Here is a 22,450-nt window from a genome sequence, read left to right as displayed (position 1 = left end):
GGATGTACTAGCTCCAACTCGGTTTTACAGTGAAATCTGCAGGAACTTCAAACCGGCACTAGGAAACAGACTGAGAAACCTGAGTAAAAGTTTCTCCTGCAACACGTTCCCTTAGTGCTAGATGAACGAACGTCTCTCCACATGCTCAGTTCTGAGAGATAAGTGTGTGTGAAAGCCGTCCTTCACCTAGCTTGTTGGGAACACAAAGTTTCTATACAGTTGCAAACACCTCTCCATACATTTATGAGGGGAAGTACTAGCTCCAACTCGGTTTTATAGTGAAAACTGCAGGAAGTTCAAAAAGGCACTAGGAAACACACTGAGAAACCGTAGTAAAAGTTTCTCCTGCAACCCGTTCCCTTTGTGCTAGATGAACGAACGTCTCTCCACATGCTCAGTTCTGAGAGATAAGTGTGTGTGAAAGCCGTCCTTCAGCAACCTTGTTGGGAACACAAAGTTTCTATACAGTTGCAAACACCTCTCCATACATATATAAGGGGAGGTACTAGCTCCAACTCGGTTTTACAGTGAAATATGCAGGAACATCAAACCGGCACTGGGAAACACACTGAGAAACCTGAGTAATAGTTTCTCCTGCAACCCGTTCCCTTTGTGCTCGATGAACGAACGTCTCTCCACATGCTCAGTTCTCAGAGAGAAGTGTGTGTGAAAGCCGTACTTCACCTAGCTTGTTGGGAACACAAAGTTTCTATACAGTTGCAAACACCTCTCCATACATATATAAGGGGATGTACTAGCTCCAACTCGGTTTTACAGTGAAATCTGCAGGAATTTCAAACCGGCACAAGGAAACACACTGAGAAACCTGAGTAAAAGTTTCTCCTGCATCCCGTTCATTTAGAGCTAGATGAACGAACGTCTCTCCACATGCTCAGTTCTGAGAGATAAGTGTGTGTGAAAGCCGTCCTTCACCTAGCTTGTTGGGAACAAAAAGTTTCTATACAGTTGCAAACAACTCTCCATACATATATATGGGGACGTACTAGCTCCAACTCGGTTTTACAGTGAAATCTGCAGGAACTTCAAACCGGAACTAGGAAACAGACTGAGAAACCTGAGTAAAAGATTCTCCTGCAACCCGTTCCCTTTGTGCTAGATGAACGAACTTCTCTCCACATGCTCAGATCTGAGAGAGACGTGTGTGTGAAAGCCGTCCTTCACCTAGCTTGTTGGGAACACAAAGTTTCTATACAGTTGCAAACTACTCTCCATACATATATAAGGGGAGGTACTAGCTCCAACTCGGTTATAAAGTGAAAACTGCAGGAACTTCAAACCGGCACTAGGAAACAGACTGAGAAACCTGAGTAAAAGTTTCTCCTGCAACCCTGTCCCTTTGTGCTAGATGAACGAACGTCTCTCCACATGCTCAGTTCTGAGAGATAAGTGTGTGTGAAAGCCGTCCTTCACCTAGGTTGTTGGGAACACAAAGTTTCTATACAGTTGCAAACACCTCTCCATACATTTATGAGGGGAAGTACTAGCTCCAACTCGGTTTTACAGTGAAAACTGCAGGAACTTCAAAAAGGCACTAGGAAACACACTGAGAAACCGTAGTAAAAGTTTCTCCTGCAACCCGTTCCCTTAGTGCTAGATGAACGAACGTCTCTCCACAAGCTCAGTTCTGAGAGATAAGTGTGTGTGAAAGCCGTCCTTCACCTAGCTTGTTGGGAACACAAAGTTTCTATACAGTTGCAAACACCTCTCCATACATATTTAAGGGGATGTACTAGCTCCAACTCTGTTTTACAGTGAAAACTGCAGGAACTTCAAACCGGCACTAGGAAACACACTGAGAAACCTGAGTAAAAGTTTCTCCTGCATCCCGTTCCCTTAGAGCTAGATGAACGAACGTCTCTCCACATGCTCAGTTCTGAGAGATAAGTCTGTGTGAAAGCCGTCCTTCACCTAGCTTGTTGGGAACACAAAGTTTCTATACAGTTGCAAACACCTCTCCATACATTTATGAGGGGAAGTACTAGCTCCAACTCGGTTTTATAGTGAAAACTGCAGGAAGTTCAAAAAGGCACTAGGAAACACACTGAGAAACCGTAGTAAAAGTTTCTCCTGCAACCCGTTCCCTTTGTGCTAGATGAACGAACGTCTCTCCACATGCTCAGTTCTGAGAGATAAGTGTGTGTGAAAGCCGTCCTTCAGCAACCTTGTTGGGAACACAAAGTTTCTATACAGTTGCAAACACCTCTCCATACATATATAAGGGGAGGTACTAGCTCCAACTCGGTTTTACAGTGAAATATGCAGGAACATCAAACCGGCACTGGGAAACACACTGAGAAACCTGAGTAATAGTTTCTCCTGCAACCCGTTCCCTTTGTGCTCGATGAACGAACGTCTCTCCACATGCTCAGTTCTCAGAGAGAAGTGTGTGTGAAAGCCGTACTTCACCTAGCTTGTTGGGAACACAAAGTTTCTATACAGTTGCAAACACCTCTCCATACATATATAAGGGGATGTACTAGCTCCAACTCGGTTTTACAGTGAAATCTGCAGGAATTTCAAACCGGCACAAGGAAACACACTGAGAAACCTGAGTAAAAGTTTCTCCTGCATCCCGTTCATTTAGAGCTAGATGAACGAACGTCTCTCCACATGCTCAGTTCTGAGAGATAAGTGTGTGTGAAAGCCGTCCTTCACCTAGCTTGTTGGGAACAAAAAGTTTCTATACAGTTGCAAACAACTCTCCATACATATATATGGGGACGTACTAGCTCCAACTCGGTTTTACAGTGAAATCTGCAGGAACTTCAAACCGGAACTAGGAAACAGACTGAGAAACCTGAGTAAAAGATTCTCCTGCAACCCGTTCCCTTTGTGCTAGATGAACGAACTTCTCTCCACATGCTCAGATCTGAGAGAGACGTGTGTGTGAAAGCCGTCCTTCACCTAGCTTGTTGGGAACACAAAGTTTCTATACAGTTGCAAACTACTCTCCATACATATATAAGGGGAGGTACTAGCTCCAACTCGGTTATACAGTGAAAACTGCAGGAACTTCAAACCGGCACTAGGAAACAGACTGAGAAACCTGAGTAAAAGTTTCTCCTGCAACCCTGTCCCTTTGTGCTAGATGAACGAACGTCTCTCCACATGCTCAGTTCTGAGAGATAAGTGTGTGTGAAAGCCGTCCTTCACCTAGGTTGTTGGGAACACAAAGTTTCTATACAGTTGCAAACACCTCTCCATACATTTATGAGGGGAAGTACTAGCTCCAACTCGGTTTTACAGTGAAAACTGCAGGAACTTCAAAAAGGCACTAGGAAACACACTGAGAAACCGTAGTAAAAGTTTCTCCTGCAACCCGTTCCCTTAGTGCTAGATGAACGAACGTCTCTCCACAAGCTCAGTTCTGAGAGATAAGTGTGTGTGAAAGCCGTCCTTCACCTAGCTTGTTGGGAACACAAAGTTTCTATACAGTTGCAAACACCTCTCCATACATATTTAAGGGGATGTACTAGCTCCAACTCTGTTTTACAGTGAAAACTGCAGGAACTTCAAACCGGCACTAGGAAACACACTGAGAAACCTGAGTAAAAGTTTCTCCTGCATCCCGTTCCCTTAGAGCTAGATGAACGAACGTCTCTCCACATGCTCAGTTCTGAGAGATAAGTCTGTGTGAAAGCCGTTCTTCACCTAGTTTGTTGGGAACAAAAAGTTTCTATACAGTTGCAAACTACTCTCCATACATATATATGGGGACGTACTAGCTCAAACTCGGTTTTACAGTGAAATCTGCAGGAACTTCAAACCGGAACTAGGAAACAGACTGAGAAACCTGAGTAAAAGTTTCTCCTGCCACCTGTTCCCTTTGTGCTAGATTAACGAACGTCTCTCCACATGCTCACTTCTCAGCGAAAAGTGTGTGTGAAAGCCGTCCTTCACCTAGCTTGTTGGGAACACAAAGTTTCTATACAGTTGCAAACACCTCTCCATACATATATAAGGGGAGGTACTAGCCCCAACTCGGTTTTACAGTGAAATCTGCAGGAACTTCAAACCGGAACTAGGAAACAGACTGAGAAACCTGAGTAAAAGATTCTCCTGCAACCCGTTCCCTTTGTGCTAGATGAACGAACTTCTCTCCACATGCTCAGATCTGAGAGAGACGTGTGTGTGAAAGCCTTCCTTCACCTAGCTTGTTGGGAACACAAAGTTTCTATACAGTTGCAAACTACTCTCCATACATATATAAGGGGAGGTACTAGCTCCAACTCGGTTATACAGTAAAAACTGCAGGAACTTCAAACCGGCACTAGGAAACAGACTGAGAAACCTGAGTAAAAGTTTCTCCTGCAACCCTGTCCCTTTGTGCTAGATGAACGAACGTCTCTCCACATGCTCAGTTCTGAGAGATAAGTGTGTGTGAAAGCCGTCCTTCACCTAGGTTGTTGGGAACACAAAGTTTCTATACAGTTGCAAACACCTCTCCATACATTTATGAGGGGAAGTACTAGCTCCAACTCGGTTTTACAGTGAAAACTGCAGGAACTTAAAAAAGGCACTAGGAAACACACTGAGAAACCGTAGTAAAAGTTTCTCCTGCAACCCGTTCCCTTAGTGCTAGATGAACGAACGTCTCTCCACAAGCTCAGTTCTGAGAGATAAGTGTGTGTGAAAGCCGTCCTTCACCTAGCTTGTTGGGAACACAAAGTTTCTATACAGTTGCAAACACCTCTCCATACATATTTAAGGGGATGTACTAGCTCCAACTCTGTTTTACAGTGAAAACTGCAGGAACTTCAAACCGGCACTAGGAAACACACTGAGAAACCTGAGTAAAAGTTTCTCCTGCATCCCGTTCCCTTAGAGCTAGATGAACGAACGTCTCTCCACATGCTCAGTTCTGAGAGATAAGTCTGTGTGAAAGCCGTTCTTCACCTAGTTTGTTGGGAACAAAAAGTTTCTATACAGTTGCAAACTACTCTCCATACATATATATGGGGACGTACTAGCTCAAACTCGGTTTTACAGTGAAATCTGCAGGAACTTCAAACCGGAACTAGGAGACAGACTGAGAAACCTGAGTAAAAGATTCTCCTGCATCCCTGTCCCTTTGTGCTAGATGAACGAACGTCTCTCCACATGCTCAGTTCTGAGAGAGACGTGTGTGTGAAAGCCGTCCTTCACCTAGCTTGTTGGGAACACAAAGTTTCTATACAGTTGCAAACTACTCTCCATACATATATACAGAGAGGTACTAGCTCCAACTCGGTTTTACAGTGAAATCTGCAGGAACTTCAAACCGGCACTAGGAAACACACTGAGAAACCTGAGTAAAAGTTTCTCCTGCCACCTGTTCCCTTTGTGCTAGATTAACGAACGTCTCTCCACATGCTCACTTCTCAGCGAAAAGTGTGTGTGAAAGCCGTCCTTCATCTAGCTTGTTGGGAACACAAAGTTTCTATACAGTTGCAAACACCTCTCCATACATATATAAGGGGAGGTACTAGCCCCAACTCGGTTTTACAGTGAAATCTGCAGGAACTTCAAACCGGCACTAGGAAACACACTGAGAAACCTGAGTAATAGTTTCTCCTGCAACCCGTTCCCTTTGTGCTATATGAACGAACGTCTCTACATGCTCACTTCTCAGAAAAAAGTGTGTGTGAAAGCCTACCTTCAGTAAGCTTGTTGGGAACACAAAGTTTCTATACAGTTGGAAACACCTCTCCATACATTTATGAGGGGAAGTACTAGCTCCAACTCGGTTTTACAGTGAAAACTGCAGGAAATTCAAAAAGGCACTAGGAAACACACTGAGAAACCGTAGTAAAAGTTTCTCCTGCAACCCGTTCCCTTAGTGCTAGATGAACGAACGTCTCTCCACATGCTCAGTTCTGAGAGATAAGTGTGTGTGAAAGCCGTCCTTCACCTAGCTTGTTGGGAACACAAAGTTTCTATACAGTTGCAAACACCTCTCCATACATATATAAGGGGATGTACTAGCTCCAACTCGGTTTTACAGTGAAAACTGCAGGAACTTCAAACCGGCACTAGGAAACACACTGAGAAACCTGAGTAAAAGTTTCTCCTGCATCCCGTTCCCTTAGAGCTAGATGAACGAACGTCTCTCCACATGCTCAGTTCTGAGAGATAAGTGTGTGTGAAAGCCGTCCTTCACCTAGCTTGTTGGGAACAAAAAGTTTCTATACAGTTGCAAACTACTCTCCATACATATATATGGGGATGTACTAGCTCCAACTCGGTTTTACAGTGAAATCTGCAGGAACTTCAAACCGGCACTAGGAAACAGACTGAGAAACATGAGTAAAAGATTCTCCTGCAACCCGTTCCCTTTGTGCTAGTTGAACGAACTTCTCTCCACATGCTCAGTTCTGAGAGAGACGTGTGTGTGAAAGCCGTCCTTCACCTAGCATGTTGGGAACACAAAGTTTCTATACAGTGGCAAACTACTCTCCATACATATATACAGAGAGGTACTAGCTCCAACTCGGTTTTACAGTGAAATCTGCAGGAACTTCAAACCGGCACTAGGAAACACACTGAGAAACCTGAGTAAAAGTTTCTCCTGTCACCTGTTCCCTTTGTGCTAGATTAACGAACGTCTCTCCACATGCTCACTTCTCAGTGAAAAGTGTGTGTGAAAGCCGTCCTTCACCTAGCTTGTTGGGAACACAAAGTTTCTATACAGTTGCAAACACCTCTCCATACATATATAAGGGGAGGTACTAGCTCCAACTCGGTTTTACAGTGAAATCTGCAGGAACTTCAAACCGGCACTAGGAAACACACTGAGAAACCTGAGTAATAGTTTCTCCTGCAACCCGTTCCCTTTGTGCTAGATGAACGAACGTCTCTACATGCTCACTTCTCAGAGAAAAGTGTGTGTGAAAGCCTAACTTCAGTAAGCTTGTTGGGAACACAAAGTTTCTATACAGTTGGAAACACCTCTCCATACATATATTAGGGGAGGTACTAGCTCCAACTCTGTTTTACAGTGAAATCTGCAGGAACTTCAAACCGTCACTAGGAAACAGACTGAGAAACCTGAGTAAAAATTTCTCCTGCAACCCGTTCCCTTAGTGTTAGATGAACGAACGTCTCTCCACATGCTCAGTTCTGAGAGATAAGTGTGTGTGAAAGCCGACTTCACCAAGCTTGTTGGGAACAAAAAGTTTCTATACAGTTGCAAACTACTCTCCATACATATATATGGGGACGTACTACCTCCAACTCGGTTTTACAGTGAAATCTGCAGGAACTTCAAACCGGAACTAGGAAACAGACTGAGAAACATGAGTAAAAGATTCTCCTGCAACCCGTTACCTTTGTGCTAGATGAACGAAATTCTCTCCACATGCTCAGTTCTGAGAGAGACGTGTGTGTGAAAGCCGTCCTTCACCTAGCATGTTGGGAACACAAAGTTTCTATACAGTTGCAAACTACTCTCCATACATATATACAGAGAGGTACTAGCTCCAACTCGGTTTTACAGTGAAATCTGCAGGAACTTCAAACCGGCACTAGGAAACACACTGAGAAACCTGAGTAAAAGTTTCTCCTGTCACCTGTTCCCTTTGTGCTAGATTAACGAACGTCTCTCCACATGCTCACTTCTCAGTGAAAAGTGTGTGTGAAAGCCGTCCTTCACCTAGCTTGTTGGGAACACAAAGTTTCTATACAGTTGCAAACACCTCTCCATACATATATAAGGGGAGGTACTAGCTCCAACTCGGTTTTACAGTGAAATCTGCAGGAACTTCAAACCGGCACTAGGAAACACACTGAGAAACCTGAGTAAAAGTTTCTCCTGCAACCCGTTCCCTTTGTGCTAGATGAACGAACGTCTCTACATGCTCACTTCTCAGAGAAAAGTGTGTGTGAAAGCCTAACTTCAGTAAGCTTGTTGGGAACACAAAGTTTCTATACAGTTGGAAACACCTCTCCATACATATATTAGGGGAGGTACTAGCTCCAACTCTGTTTTACAGTGAAATCTGCAGGAACTTCAAACCGTCACTAGGAAACAGACTGAGAAACCTGAGTAAAAATTTCTCCTGCAACCCGTTCCCTTAGTGTTAGATGAACGAACGTCACTCCACATGCTCAGTTCTGAGAGATAAGTGTGTGTGAAAGCCGACTTCACCAAGCTTGTTGGGAACAAAAAGTTTCTATACAGTTGCAAACTACTCTCCATACATATATATGGGGACGTACTACCTCCAACTCGGTTTTACAGTGAAATCTGCAGGAACTTCAAACCGGAACTAGGAAACAGACTGAGAAACATGAGTAAAAGATTCTCCTGCAACCCGTTACCTTTGTGCTAGATGAACGAAATTCTCTCCACATGCTCAGTTCTGAGAGAGACGTGTGTGTGAAAGCCGTCCTTCACCTAGCTTGTTGGGAACACAAAGTTTCTATACAGTTGCAAACTACTCTCCATACATATATACAGAGAGGTACTAGCTCCAACTCGGTTTTACAGTGAAATCTGCAGGAACTTCAAACCGGCACTAGGAAACACACTGAGAAAACTGAGTAATAGTTTCTCCTGCAACCCGTTCCCTTTGTGCTAGATGAACGAACGTCTCTACATGCTCACTTCTCAGAGAAAAGTGTGTGTGAAAGCCTACCTTCAGTAAGCTTGTTGGGAACACAAAGTTTCTATACAGTTGGAAACACCTCTCCATACATATATTAGGGGAGGTACTAGCTCCAACTCTGTTTTACAGTGAAATCTGCAGGAATTTCAAACCGGCACTAGGAAACAGACTGAGAAACCTGAGTAAAAGTTTCTCCTGCAACCCGTTCCCTTATTGTTAGATGAACGAACGTCTCTCAACATGATCAGTTCTGAGAGATAAGTGTGTGTGAAAGCCGTCCTTCACCTAGCTTGTTGGGAACACAATGTTTCTATACAGTTGCAAACTACTCTCCATACATTTATATGGGGAGGTACTAGCTCTAACGCGGTTTTACAGTGAAAACTGCAGGAACTTCAACCCGGCACTAGGAAACACACTGAGAAACCTGAGTAAAAGTTTCTCCTGCATCCCTTTCCCTTAGAGCTAGATGAACGAACGTCTCTCCACATGCTCAGTTCTGAGAGATAATTGTGTGTGAAAGCCGTCCTTCACCTAGCTTGTTGGGAACACAAAGTTTCTATACAGTTGCAAACTACTCTCCATACATATATACAGAGAGGTACTAGCTCCAACTCGGTTTTACAGTGAAATCTGCAGGAACTTCAAACCGGCACTAGGAAACACACTGGGAAACCTGAGTAAAAGATTCTCCTGCCACCCGTTCCCTTTGTGCTAGATTAACGAACGTCTCTCCACATGCTCACTTCTCAGCGAAAAGTGTGTGTGAAAGCCGTCCTTCACCTAGGTTGTTGGGAACACAAAGTTTCTATACAGTTGCAAACACCTCTCCATACATATATAAGGGGAGGTACTAGCTCCAACTCTGTTTTACAGTGAAATCTGCAGGAAATTCAAACCGGCACTAGGAAACAGACTGAGAAACCTGAGTAATAGTTTCTCCTGCAACCCGTTCCCTTTGTGCTACATGAACGAACGTCTCTACATGCTCACTTCTCAGAGAAAAGTGTGTGTGAAAGCCTACCTTCAGTAAACTTCTTGGGAACACAAAGTTTCTATACAGTTGGAAACACCTCTCCATACATATATTAGGGGAGGTACTAGCTCCAGCCCTGTTTTACAGTGAAATCTGCAGGAACTTCAAACCGGCACTAGGAAACAGACTGAGAAACCTGAGTAAAAGTTTCTCCTGCAACCCGTTCCCTTAGTGTTAGATGAACGAACGTCTCTCCACATGCTCAGTTCTGAGAGATAAGTGTGTTTGAAAACCGTACTTCACCTAGCTTGTTGGGAACAAAAAGTTTCTATACAGTTGCAAACTACTCTCCATACATATATATGGGGACGTACTAGCTCCAACTCGATTTTACAGTGAAAACTGCAGGAAATTCAAACCGGAACTAGGAAACAGACTGAGAAACTTGAGTAAAAGATTCTCATGCAACCCGTTCCCTTTGTGCTAGATGAACGAACTTCTCTCCACATGCTCAGTTCTGAGAGAGACGTGTGTGTGAAAGCCGTCCTTCACCTAGCTTGTTGGGAACACAAAGTTTCTATACAGTTGCAAACTACTCTCCATACATATATACAGAGAGGTACTAGCTCCAACTCGGTTTTACAGTGAAATCTGCAGGAACTTCAAACCGGCACTAGGAAAAAGACTGAGAAACCTGAGTAAAAGTTTCTCCTGCAACCCGTTCCCTTTGTGCTAGATTAACGAACGTCTCTCCACATGCTCACTTCTCAGAGAAAAGTGTGTGTGAAAGCCGTACTTCACCTAGCTTGTTGGGAACACAAAGTTTCTATACAGTTGCAAACACCTCTCCATACATATATTAGGGGAGGTACTAGCTCCAGCTCGGTTTTACAGTGAAATCTGCAGGAACTTCAAACCGGCACTAGGAAACACACTGAGAAACCTGAGTTAAAGTTTCTCCTGCCACCCGTTCCCTTTGTGCTAGATTAACGAACGTCTCTCCACATGCTCACTTCTCAGCGAAAATTGTGTGTGAAAGCCGTCCTTCACCTAGCTTGTTGGGAACACAAAGTTTCTATACAGTTGCAAACACCTCTCTATACATATATAAGGGGAGGTACTAGCTCCAACTCGGTTTTACAGTGAAATCTGCAGGAACTTCAAACCGGCACTAGGAAACACACTGAGAAACCTGAGTAATAGTTTCTCCTGCAAACCGTTCCCTTTGTGCTAGATGAACGAACGTCTCTACATGCTCACTTCTCAGAGAAAAGTGTGTGTGAAAGCCTACCTTCAGTAAGCTTGTTGGGAACACAAAGTTTCTATACAGTTGGAAACACCTCTCCATACATATATTAGGGGAGGTACTAGCTCCAACTCTGTTTTACAGTGAAATCTGCAGGAACTTCAAACCGGCACTAGGAAACAGACTGAGAAACCTGAGTAAAAGTTTCTCCTGCAACCCGTTCCCTTAGTGTTAGATGAACGAACGTCTCTCCACATGCTCAGTTCTGAGAGATAAGTGTGTGTGAAAGCTGTCCTTCACCTAGCTTGTTGGGAACACAATGTTTCTATACAGTTGCAAACTAATCTCCGTACATATATATGGGGAGGTACTAGCTCTAACTCGGTTTTACAGTGAAAACTGTAGGAACTTCAAACCGGCACTAGGAAACACACTGAGAAACCTGAGTAAAAGTTTCACCTGCAACCCGTTCCCTTAGAGCTAGATGAACGAACGTCTCTCCACATGCTCAGTTCTGAGAGATAAGTGTGTGTGAAAGCCGTCCTTCACCTAGCTTGTTGGGAACACAAAGTTTCTATACAGTTGCAAACTACTCTCCATACATATATAAGGGGAGGTACTAGCTCCAACTCGGTTATACAGTGAAAACTGCAGGAACTTCAAACCGGCACTAGGAAACACACTGAGAAACCTGAGTAAAAGTTTCTCCTGCAACCCTGTCCCTTTGTGCTAGATGAACGAACGTCTCTCCACATGCTCAGTTCTGAGAGATAAGTGTGTGTGAAAGCCGTCCTTCACCTAGGTTGTTGGGAACACAAAGTTTCTATACAGTTGCAAACTACTCTCCATACATATATAAGGGGAGGTACTAGCTCCAACTCGGTTTTACAGTGAAATCTGCAGGAACTACAAACCGGCACTAGGAAACAGACTGAGAACCCTGAGAAAAAGTTTCCCCTGCAACCTGTTCCCTTAGTGCTAGATGAACGAACGTCTCTCCACATGGTCAGTTCTGAGAGATAAGTGTGTGTGAAAGCCGTCCTTCAACTAGCTTGTTTGGAACACAATGTTTCTATACAGTTGCAAACTTCTCTCCATACATATATAAGGGGAGGTACTAGCTCCAACTCTGTTTTACAGTGAAAACTGCAGGAACTTCAAACCGGCACTAGGAAACACACTGAGAAACCTGAGTAAAAGTTTCTCCTGCATCCCGTTCCCTTAGAGCTAGATGAACGAACGTCTCTCCACATGCTCAGTTCTGAGAGATAAGTGTGTGTGAAAGCCGTCCTTCACCTAGCTTGTTGGGAACACAAAGTTTCTATACAGTTGCAAACTACTCTCCATACATATATAAGGGGAGGTAATAGCTCCACCTCGGTTATGCAGTGAAAACTGCAGGAACTTGAAACCGGCACTAGGAAACAGACTGAGAAACCTGAGTAAAAGTTTCTCCTGCAACCCTGTCCCTTTGTGCTAGATGAACGAACGTCTCTCCACATGCTCAGTTCTGAGAGATAAGTGTGTGTGAAAGCCGTCCTTCACCTAGGTTGTTGGGAACACAAAGTTTCTATACAGTTGCAAACACCACTCCATACATATATAAGGGGAGGTACTAGCTCCAACTCGGTTTTACAGTGAAATCTGCAGGAACTACAAACCGGCACTAGGAAACAGACTGAGAACCCTGAGTAAAAGTTTCCCCTGCAACCTGTTCCCTTAGTGCTAGATGAACGAACGTCTCTCCACATGGTCAGTTCTGAGAGATAAGTGTGTGTGAAAGCCGTCCTTCAACTAGCTTGTTTGGAACACAATGTTTCTATACAGTTGCAAACTTCTCTCCTTACATATATAAGGGGAGGTACTAGCTCCAACTCTGTTTTACAGTGAAAACTGCAGGAACTACAAACCGGCACTAGGAAACAGACTGAGAATCCTGAGTAAAAGTTTCTCCTGCAACCCGTTCCCTTTGTGCTAGATGAACGAACGTCTCTCCACATGCTCAGTTCTGAGAGATAAGTGTGTGTGAAAGCCGTACTTCACTTAGCTTGTTGGGAACACAAAGTTTCTATACAGTTGCAAACACCTCTCCATACATATATAAGGGGATGTACTAGCTCCAACTCGGTTTTACATTGAAATCTGCAGGAACTTCAAACCGGCACTAGGAAACACACTGAGAAACTTGAGTAAAAGTTTCTCCTGTAACCCGTTCCTTTGTGCTAGATGAACGAACGTCTCTCCACATGCTCAGTTCTGAGAGAAAAGTGTGTGTGAATGCCGTCCTTCACCAAGCTTGTTGGGAACACAAAGTTTCTATACAGTTGCAAACACCTCTCCATACATATATAAGGGACGGTACTAGCTCCAACTCTGTTTTACAGTGAAATCTGCAGGAACTTCAAACCGGCACTAGGAAACAGACTGAGAAACCTGAGTAAAAGTTTCTCCTGCAACCCGTTCCCTTATTGTTAGATGAACGAACGTCTCTCAACATGATCAGTTCTGAGAGATAAGTGTGTGTGAAAGCCGTCCTTCACCTAGCTTGTTGGGAACACAATGTTTCTATACAGTTGCAAACTACTCTCCATACATTTATATGGGGAGGTACTAGCTCTAACGCGGTTTTACAGTGAAAACTGCAGGAACTTCAACCCGGCACTAGGAAACACACTGAGAAACCTGAGTAAAAGTTTCTCCTGCATCCCTTTCCCTTAGAGCTAGATGAACGAACGTCTCTCCACATGCTCAGTTCTGAGAGATAATTGTGTGTGAAAGCCGTCCTTCACCTAGCTTGTTGGGAACACAAAGTTTCTATACAGTTGCAAACTACTCTCCATACATATATACAGAGAGGTACTAGCTCCAACTCGGTTTTACAGTGAAATCTGCAGGAACTTCAAACCGGCACTAGGAAACACACTGGGAAACCTGAGTAAAAGATTCTCCTGCCACCCGTTCCCTTTGTGCTAGATTAACGAACGTCTCTCCACATGCTCACTTCTCAGCGAAAAGTGTGTGTGAAAGCCGTCCTTCACCTAGGTTGTTGGGAACACAAAGTTTCTATACAGTTGCAAACACCTCTCCATACATATATAAGGGGAGGTACTAGCTCCAACTCTGTTTTACAGTGAAATCTGCAGGAAATTCAAACCGGCACTAGGAAACAGACTGAGAAACCTGAGTAATAGTTTCTCCTGCAACCCGTTCCCTTTGTGCTACATGAACGAACGTCTCTACATGCTCACTTCTCAGAGAAAAGTGTGTGTGAAAGCCTACCTTCAGTAAACTTCTTGGGAACACAAAGTTTCTATACAGTTGGAAACACCTCTCCATACATATATTAGGGGAGGTACTAGCTCCAGCCCTGTTTTACAGTGAAATCTGCAGGAACTTCAAACCGGCACTAGGAAACAGACTGAGAAACCTGAGTAAAAGTTTCTCCTGCAACCCGTTCCCTTAGTGTTAGATGAACGAACGTCTCTCCACATGCTCAGTTCTGAGAGATAAGTGTGTTTGAAAACCGTACTTCACCTAGCTTGTTGGGAACAAAAAGTTTCTATACAGTTGCAAACTACTCTCCATACATATATATGGGGACGTACTAGCTCCAACTCGATTTTACAGTGAAAACTGCAGGAAATTCAAACCGGAACTAGGAAACAGACTGAGAAACTTGAGTAAAAGATTCTCATGCAACCCGTTCCCTTTGTGCTAGATGAACGAACTTCTCTCCACATGCTCAGTTCTGAGAGAGACGTGTGTGTGAAAGCCGTCCTTCACCTAGCTTGTTGGGAACACAAAGTTTCTATACAGTTGCAAACTACTCTCCATACATATATACAGAGAGGTACTAGCTCCAACTCGGTTTTACAGTGAAATCTGCAGGAACTTCAAACCGGCACTAGGAAAAAGACTGAGAAACCTGAGTAAAAGTTTCTCCTGCAACCCGTTCCCTTTGTGCTAGATTAACGAACGTCTCTCCACATGCTCACTTCTCAGAGAAAAGTGTGTGTGAAAGCCGTACTTCACCTAGCTTGTTGGGAACACAAAGTTTCTATACAGTTGCAAACACCTCTCCATACATATATTAGGGGAGGTACTAGCTCCAGCTCGGTTTTACAGTGAAATCTGCAGGAACTTCAAACCGGCACTAGGAAACACACTGAGAAACCTGAGTTAAAGTTTCTCCTGCCACCCGTTCCCTTTGTGCTAGATTAACGAACGTCTCTCCACATGCTCACTTCTCAGCGAAAATTGTGTGTGAAAGCCGTCCTTCACCTAGCTTGTTGGGAACACAAAGTTTCTATACAGTTGCAAACACCTCTCTATACATATATAAGGGGAGGTACTAGCTCCAACTCGGTTTTACAGTGAAATCTGCAGGAACTTCAAACCGGCACTAGGAAACACACTGAGAAACCTGAGTAATAGTTTCTCCTGCAAACCGTTCCCTTTGTGCTAGATGAACGAACGTCTCTACATGCTCACTTCTCAGAGAAAAGTGTGTGTGAAAGCCTACCTTCAGTAAGCTTGTTGGGAACACAAAGTTTCTATACAGTTGGAAACACCTCTCCATACATATATTAGGGGAGGTACTAGCTCCAACTCTGTTTTACAGTGAAATCTGCAGGAACTTCAAACCGGCACTAGGAAACAGACTGAGAAACCTGAGTAAAAGTTTCTCCTGCAACCCGTTCCCTTAGTGTTAGATGAACGAACGTCTCTCCACATGCTCAGTTCTGAGAGATAAGTGTGTGTGAAAGCTGTCCTTCACCTAGCTTGTTGGGAACACAATGTTTCTATACAGTTGCAAACTAATCTCCGTACATATATATGGGGAGGTACTAGCTCTAACTCGGTTTTACAGTGAAAACTGTAGGAACTTCAAACCGGCACTAGGAAACACACTGAGAAACCTGAGTAAAAGTTTCACCTGCAACCCGTTCCCTTAGAGCTAGATGAACGAACGTCTCTCCACATGCTCAGTTCTGAGAGATAAGTGTGTGTGAAAGCCGTCCTTCACCTAGCTTGTTGGGAACACAAAGTTTCTATACAGTTGCAAACTACTCTCCATACATATATAAGGGGAGGTACTAGCTCCAACTCGGTTATACAGTGAAAACTGCAGGAACTTCAAACCGGCACTAGGAAACACACTGAGAAACCTGAGTAAAAGTTTCTCCTGCAACCCTGTCCCTTTGTGCTAGATGAACGAACGTCTCTCCACATGCTCAGTTCTGAGAGATAAGTGTGTGTGAAAGCCGTCCTTCACCTAGGTTGTTGGGAACACAAAGTTTCTATACAGTTGCAAACTACTCTCCATACATATATAAGGGGAGGTACTAGCTCCAACTCGGTTTTACAGTGAAATCTGCAGGAACTACAAACCGGCACTAGGAAACAGACTGAGAACCCTGAGAAAAAGTTTCCCCTGCAACCTGTTCCCTTAGTGCTAGATGAACGAACGTCTCTCCACATGGTCAGTTCTGAGAGATAAGTGTGTGTGAAAGCCGTCCTTCAACTAGCTTGTTTGGAACACAATGTTTCTATACAGTTGCAAACTTCTCTCCATACATATATAAGGGGAGGTACTAGCTCCAACTCTGTTTTACAGTGAAAACTGCAGGAACTTCAAACCGGCACTAGGAAACACACTGAGAAACCTGAGTAAAAGTTTCTCCTGCATCCCGTTCCCTTAGAGCTAGATGAACGAACGTCTCTCCACATGCTCAGTTCTGAGAGATAAGTGTGTGTGAAAGCCGTCCTTCACCTAGCTTGTTGGGAACACAAAGTTTCTATACAGTTGCAAACTACTCTCCATACATATATAAGGGGAGGTAATAGCTCCACCTCGGTTATGCAGTGAAAACTGCAGGAACTTGAAACCGGCACTAGGAAACAGACTGAGAAACCTGAGTAAAAGTTTCTCCTGCAACCCTGTCCCTTTGTGCTAGATGAACGAACGTCTCTCCACATGCTCAGTTCTGAGAGATAAGTGTGTGTGAAAGCCGTCCTTCACCTAGGTTGTTGGGAACACAAAGTTTCTATACAGTTGCAAACACCACTCCATACATATATAAGGGGAGGTACTAGCTCCAACTCGGTTTTACAGTGAAATCTGCAGGAACTACAAACCGGCACTAGGAAACAGACTGAGAACCCTGAGTAAAAGTTTCCCCTGCAACCTGTTCCCTTAGTGCTAGATGAACGAACGTCTCTCCACATGGTCAGTTCTGAGAGATAAGTGTGTGTGAAAGCCGTCCTTCAACTAGCTTGTTTGGAACACAATGTTTCTATACAGTTGCAAACTTCTCTCCTTACATATATAAGGGGAGGTACTAGCTCCAACTCTGTTTTACAGTGAAAACTGCAGGAACTACAAACCGGCACTAGGAAACAGACTGAGAATCCTGAGTAAAAGTTTCTCCTGCAACCCGTTCCCTTTGTGCTAGATGAACGAACGTCTCTCCACATGCTCAGTTCTGAGAGATAAGTGTGTGTGAAAGCCGTACTTCACTTAGCTTGTTGGGAACACAAAGTTTCTATACAGTTGCAAACACCTCTCCATACATATATAAGGGGATGTACTAGCTCCAACTCGGTTTTACATTGAAATCTGCAGGAACTTCAAACCGGCACTAGGAAACACACTGAGAAACTTGAGTAAAAGTTTCTCCTGTAACCCGTTCCTTTGTGCTAGATGAACGAACGTCTCTCCACATGCTCAGTTCTGAGAGAAAAGTGTGTGTGAATGCCGTCCTTCACCAAGCTTGTTGGGAACACAAAGTTTCTATACAGTTGCAAACACCTCTCCATACATATATAAGGGACGGTACTAGCTCCAACTCTGTTTTACAGTGAAATCTGCAGGAACTTCAAACCGGCACTAGGAAACAGACTGAGAAACCTGAGTAAAAGTTTCTCCTGCAACCCGTTCCCTTTGTGCTAGATGAACGAACGTCTCTCCACATGCTCAGTTCTGAGAGATATCTGTGGGTGAAAGCCGTCCTTCACCTAGCATGTTGGGAACACAAAGTTTCTATACAATTGGAAACACCTCTCCATACATATATTAGGGTAGGTACTAGCTCCAACCCTGTTTTACAGTGAAATCTGCAGGAACTTCAAACCGGCACTAGGAAACAGACTGAGAAACCTGAGTAATAGTTTCTCCTGCAACCCGTTCCCTTAGTGTTAGATGAACGAACGTCTCTCCACATGCTCAGTTCTGAGAGATAAGTGTGTTTGAAAACCGTACTTCACCTAGCTTGTTGGGAACAAAAAGTTTCTATACAGTTGCAAACTACTCTCCATACATATATATGGGGACGTACTAGCTCCAACTCGATTTTACAGTGAAAACTGCAGGAACTTCAAACCGGAACTAGGAAACAGACTGAGAAACTTGAGTAAAAGATTCTCATGCAACCCGTTCCCTTTGTGCTAGATGAACGAACTTCTCTCCACATGCTCAGTTCTGAGAGAGACGTGTGTGTGAAAGCCGTCCTTCACCTAGCTTGTTGGGAACACAAAGTTTCTATACAGTGGCAAACTACTCTCCATACATATATACAGAGAGGTACTAGCTCCAACTCGGTTTTACAGTGAAATCTGCAGGAACTTCAAACCGGCACTAGGAAAAAGACTGAGAAACCTGAGTAAAAGTTTCTCCTGCAACCCGTTCCCTTTGTGCTAGATTAACGAACGTCTCTCCACATGCTCACTTCTCAGAGAAAAGTGTGTGTGAAAGCCGTACTTCACCTAGCTTGTTGGGAACACAAAGTTTCTATACAGTTGCAAACACCTCTCCATACATATATTAGGGGAGGTACTAGCTCCAGCTCGGTTTTACAGTGAAATCTGCAGGAACTTCAAACCGGCACTAGGAAACACACTGAGAAACCTGAGTAAAAGTTTCTCCTGCCACCCGTTCCCTTTGTGCTAGATTAACGAACGTCTCTCCACATGCTCACTTCTCAGCGAAAAGTGTGTGTGAAAGCCGTCCTTCACCTAGCTTGTTGGGAACACAAAGTTTCTATACAGTTGCAAACACCTCTCTATACATATATACAGAGAGGTACTAGCTCCAACTCGGTTTTACAGTGAAATCTGCAGGAACTTCAAACCGGCACTAGGAAACACACTGAGAAAACTGAGTAATAGTTTCTCCTGCAACCCGTTCCCTTTGTGCTAGATGAACGAACGTCTCTACATGCTCACTTCTCAGAGAAAAGTGTGTGTGAAAGCCTACCTTCAGTAATCTTGTTGGGAACACAAAGTTTCTATACAGTTGGAAACACCTCTCCATACATATATTAGGGGAGGTACTAGCTCCAACTCTGTTTTACAGTGAAATCTGCAGGAATTTCAAACCGGCACTAGGAAACAGACTGAGAAACCTGAGTAAAAGTTTCTCCTGCAACCCGTTCCCTTATTGTTAGATGAACGAACGTCTCTCAACATGATCAGTTCTGAGAGATAAGTGTGTGTGAAAGCCGTCCTTCACCTAGCTTGTTGGGAACACAATGTTTCTATACAGTTGCAAACTACTCTCCATACATTTATATGGGGAGGTACTAGCTCTAACGCGGTTTTACAGTGAAAACTGCAGGAACTTCAACCCGGCACTAGGAAACACACTGAGAAACCTGAGTAAAAGTTTCTCCTGCATCCCTTTCCCTTAGAGCTAGATGAACGAACGTCTCTCCACATGCTCAGTTCTGAGAGATAATTGTGTGTGAAAGCCGTCCTTCACCTAGCTTGTTGGGAACACAAAGTTTCTATACAGTTGCAAACTACTCTCCATACATATATACAGAGAGGTACTAGCTCCAACTCGGTTTTACAGTGAAATCTGCAGGAACTTCAAACCGGCACTAGGAAACACACTGAGAAACCTGAGTAAAAGTTTCTCCTGCCACCCGTTCCCTTTGTGCTAGATTAACGAACGTCTCTCCACATGCTCACTTCTCAGCGAAAAGTGTGTGTGAAAGCCGTCCTTCACCTAGGTTGTTGGGAACACAAAGTTTCTATACAGTTGCAAACACCTCTCCATACATATATAAGGGGAGGTATTAGCTCCAACTCGGTTTTACAGTGAAATCTGCAGGAAATTCAAACCGGCACTAGGAAACACACTGAGAAACCTGAGTAATAGTTTCTCCTGCAACCCGTTCCCTTTGTGCTACATGAACGAACGTCTCTACATGCTCACTTCTCAGAGAAAAGTGTGTGTGAAAGCCTACCTTCAGTAAACTTCTTGGGAACACAAAGTTTCTATACAGTTGGAAACACCTCTCCATACATATATTAGGGGAGGTACTAGCTCCAGCCCTGTTTTACAGTGAAATCTGCAGGAACTTCAAACCGGCACTAGGAAACAGACTGAGAAACCTGAGTAAAAGTTTCTCCTGCAACCCGTTCCCTTAGTGTTAGATGAACGAACGTCTCTCCACATGCTCAGTTCTGAGAGATAAGTGTGTTTGAAAACCGTACTTCACCTAGCTTGTTGGGAACACAAAGTTTCTATACAGTTGCAAACTACTCTCCATACATATATATGGGGACGTACTAGCTCCAACTCGATTTTACAGTGAAAACTGCAGGAAATTCAAACCGGAACTAGGAAACAGACTGAGAAACTTGAGTAAAAGATTCTCATGCAACCCGTTCCCTTTGTGCTAGATGAACGAACTTCTCTCCACATGCTCAGTTCTGAGAGAGACGTGTGTGTGAAAGCCGTCCTTCACCTAGCTTGTTGGGAACACAAAGTTTGTATACAGTGGCAAACTACTCTCCATACATATATACAGAGAGGTACTAGCTCCAACTCGGTTTTACAGTGAAATCTGCAGGAACTTCAAACCGGCACTAGGAAAAAGACTGAGAAACCTGAGTAAAAGTTTCTCCTGCAACCCGTTCCCTTTGTGCTAGATTAACGAACGTCTCTCCACATGCTCACTTCTCAGAGAAAAGTGTGTGTGAAAGCCGTACTTCACCTAGCTTGTTGGGAACACAAAGTTTCTATACAGTTGCAAACACCTCTCCATACATATATTAGGGGAGGTACTAGCTCCAGCTCGGTTTTACAGTGAAATCTGCAGGAACTTCAAACCGGCACTAGGAAACACACTGAGAAACCTGAGTAAAAGTTTCTCCTGCCACCTGTTCCCTTTGTGCTAGATTAACGAACGTCTCTCCACATGCTCACTTCTCAGCGAAAATTGTGTGTGAAAGCCGTCCTTCACCTAGCTTGTTGGGAACACAAAGTTTCTATACAGTTGCAAACACCTCTCTATACATATATAAGGGGAGGTACTAGCTCCAACTCGGTTTTACAGTGAAATCTGCAGGAACTTCAAACCGGCACTAGGAAACACACTGAGAAACCTGAGTAATAGTTTCTCCTGCAAACCGTTCCCTTTGTGCTAGAAAACGAACGTCTCTACATGCTCACTTCTCAGAGAAAAGTGTGTGTGAAAGCCTACCTTCAGTAAGCTTGTTGGGAACACAAAGTTTCTATACAGTTGGAAACACCTCTCCATACATATATTAGGGGAGGTACTAGCTCCAACTCTGTTTTACAGTGAAATCTGCAGGAACTTCAAACCGGCACTAGGAAACAGACTGAGAAACCTGAGTAAAAGTTTCTCCTGCAACCCGTTCCCTTAGTGTTAGATGAACGAACGTCTCTCCACATGCTCAGTTCTGAGAGATAAGTGTGTGTGAAAGCCGTCCTTCACCTAGCTTGTTGGGAACACAATGTTTCTATACAGTTGCAAACTAATCTCCGTACATATATATGGGGAGGTACTAGCTCTAACTCGGTTTTACAGTGAAATCTGCAGGAACTACAAACCGGCACTAGGAAACAGACTGAGAACCCTGAGTAAAAGTTTCCCCTGCAACCTGTTCCCTTAGTGCTAGATGAACGAACGTCTCTCCACATGGTCAGTTCTGAGAGATAATTGTGTGTGAAAGCCGTCCTTCAACTAGCTTGTTTGGAACACAATGTTTCTATACAGTTGCAAACTTCTCTCCATACATATATAAGGGGAGGTACTAGCTCCAACTCTGTTTTACAGTGAAAACTGCAGGAACTTCAAACCGGCACTAGGAAACACACTGAGAAACCTGAGTAAAAGTTTCTCCTGCATCCCGTTCCCTTAGAGCTAGATGAACGAACGTCTCTCCACATGCTCAGTTCTGAGAGATAAGTGTGTGTGAAAGCCGTCCTTCACCTAGCTTGTTGGGAACACAAAGTTTCTATACAGTTGCAAACTACTCTCCATACATATATAAGGGGAGGTAATAGCTCCACCTCGGTTATGCAGTGAAAACTGCAGGAACTTGAAACCGGCACTAGGAAACAGACTGAGAAACCTGAGTAAAAGTTTCTCCTGCAACCCTGTCCCTTTGTGCTAGATGAACGAACGTCTCTCCACATGCTCAGTTCTGAGAGATAAGTGTGTGTGAAAGCCGTCCTTCACCTAGGTTGTTGGGAACACAAAGTTTCTATACAGTTGCAAACACCACTCCATACATATATAAGGGGAGGTACTAGCTCCAACTCGGTTTTACAGTGAAATCTGCAGGAACTACAAACCGGCACTAGGAAAC

Source organism: Camelus dromedarius, chromosome X (genome assembly GCF_036321535.1).
Source record: "Camelus dromedarius isolate mCamDro1 chromosome X, mCamDro1.pat, whole genome shotgun sequence".
NCBI classification, from domain to species: Eukaryota; Metazoa; Chordata; class Mammalia; order Artiodactyla; family Camelidae; genus Camelus; species Camelus dromedarius.
The sequence above is the reverse complement of the archived record's forward strand: the minus strand, read 5'-3'. Positions refer to the sequence as shown.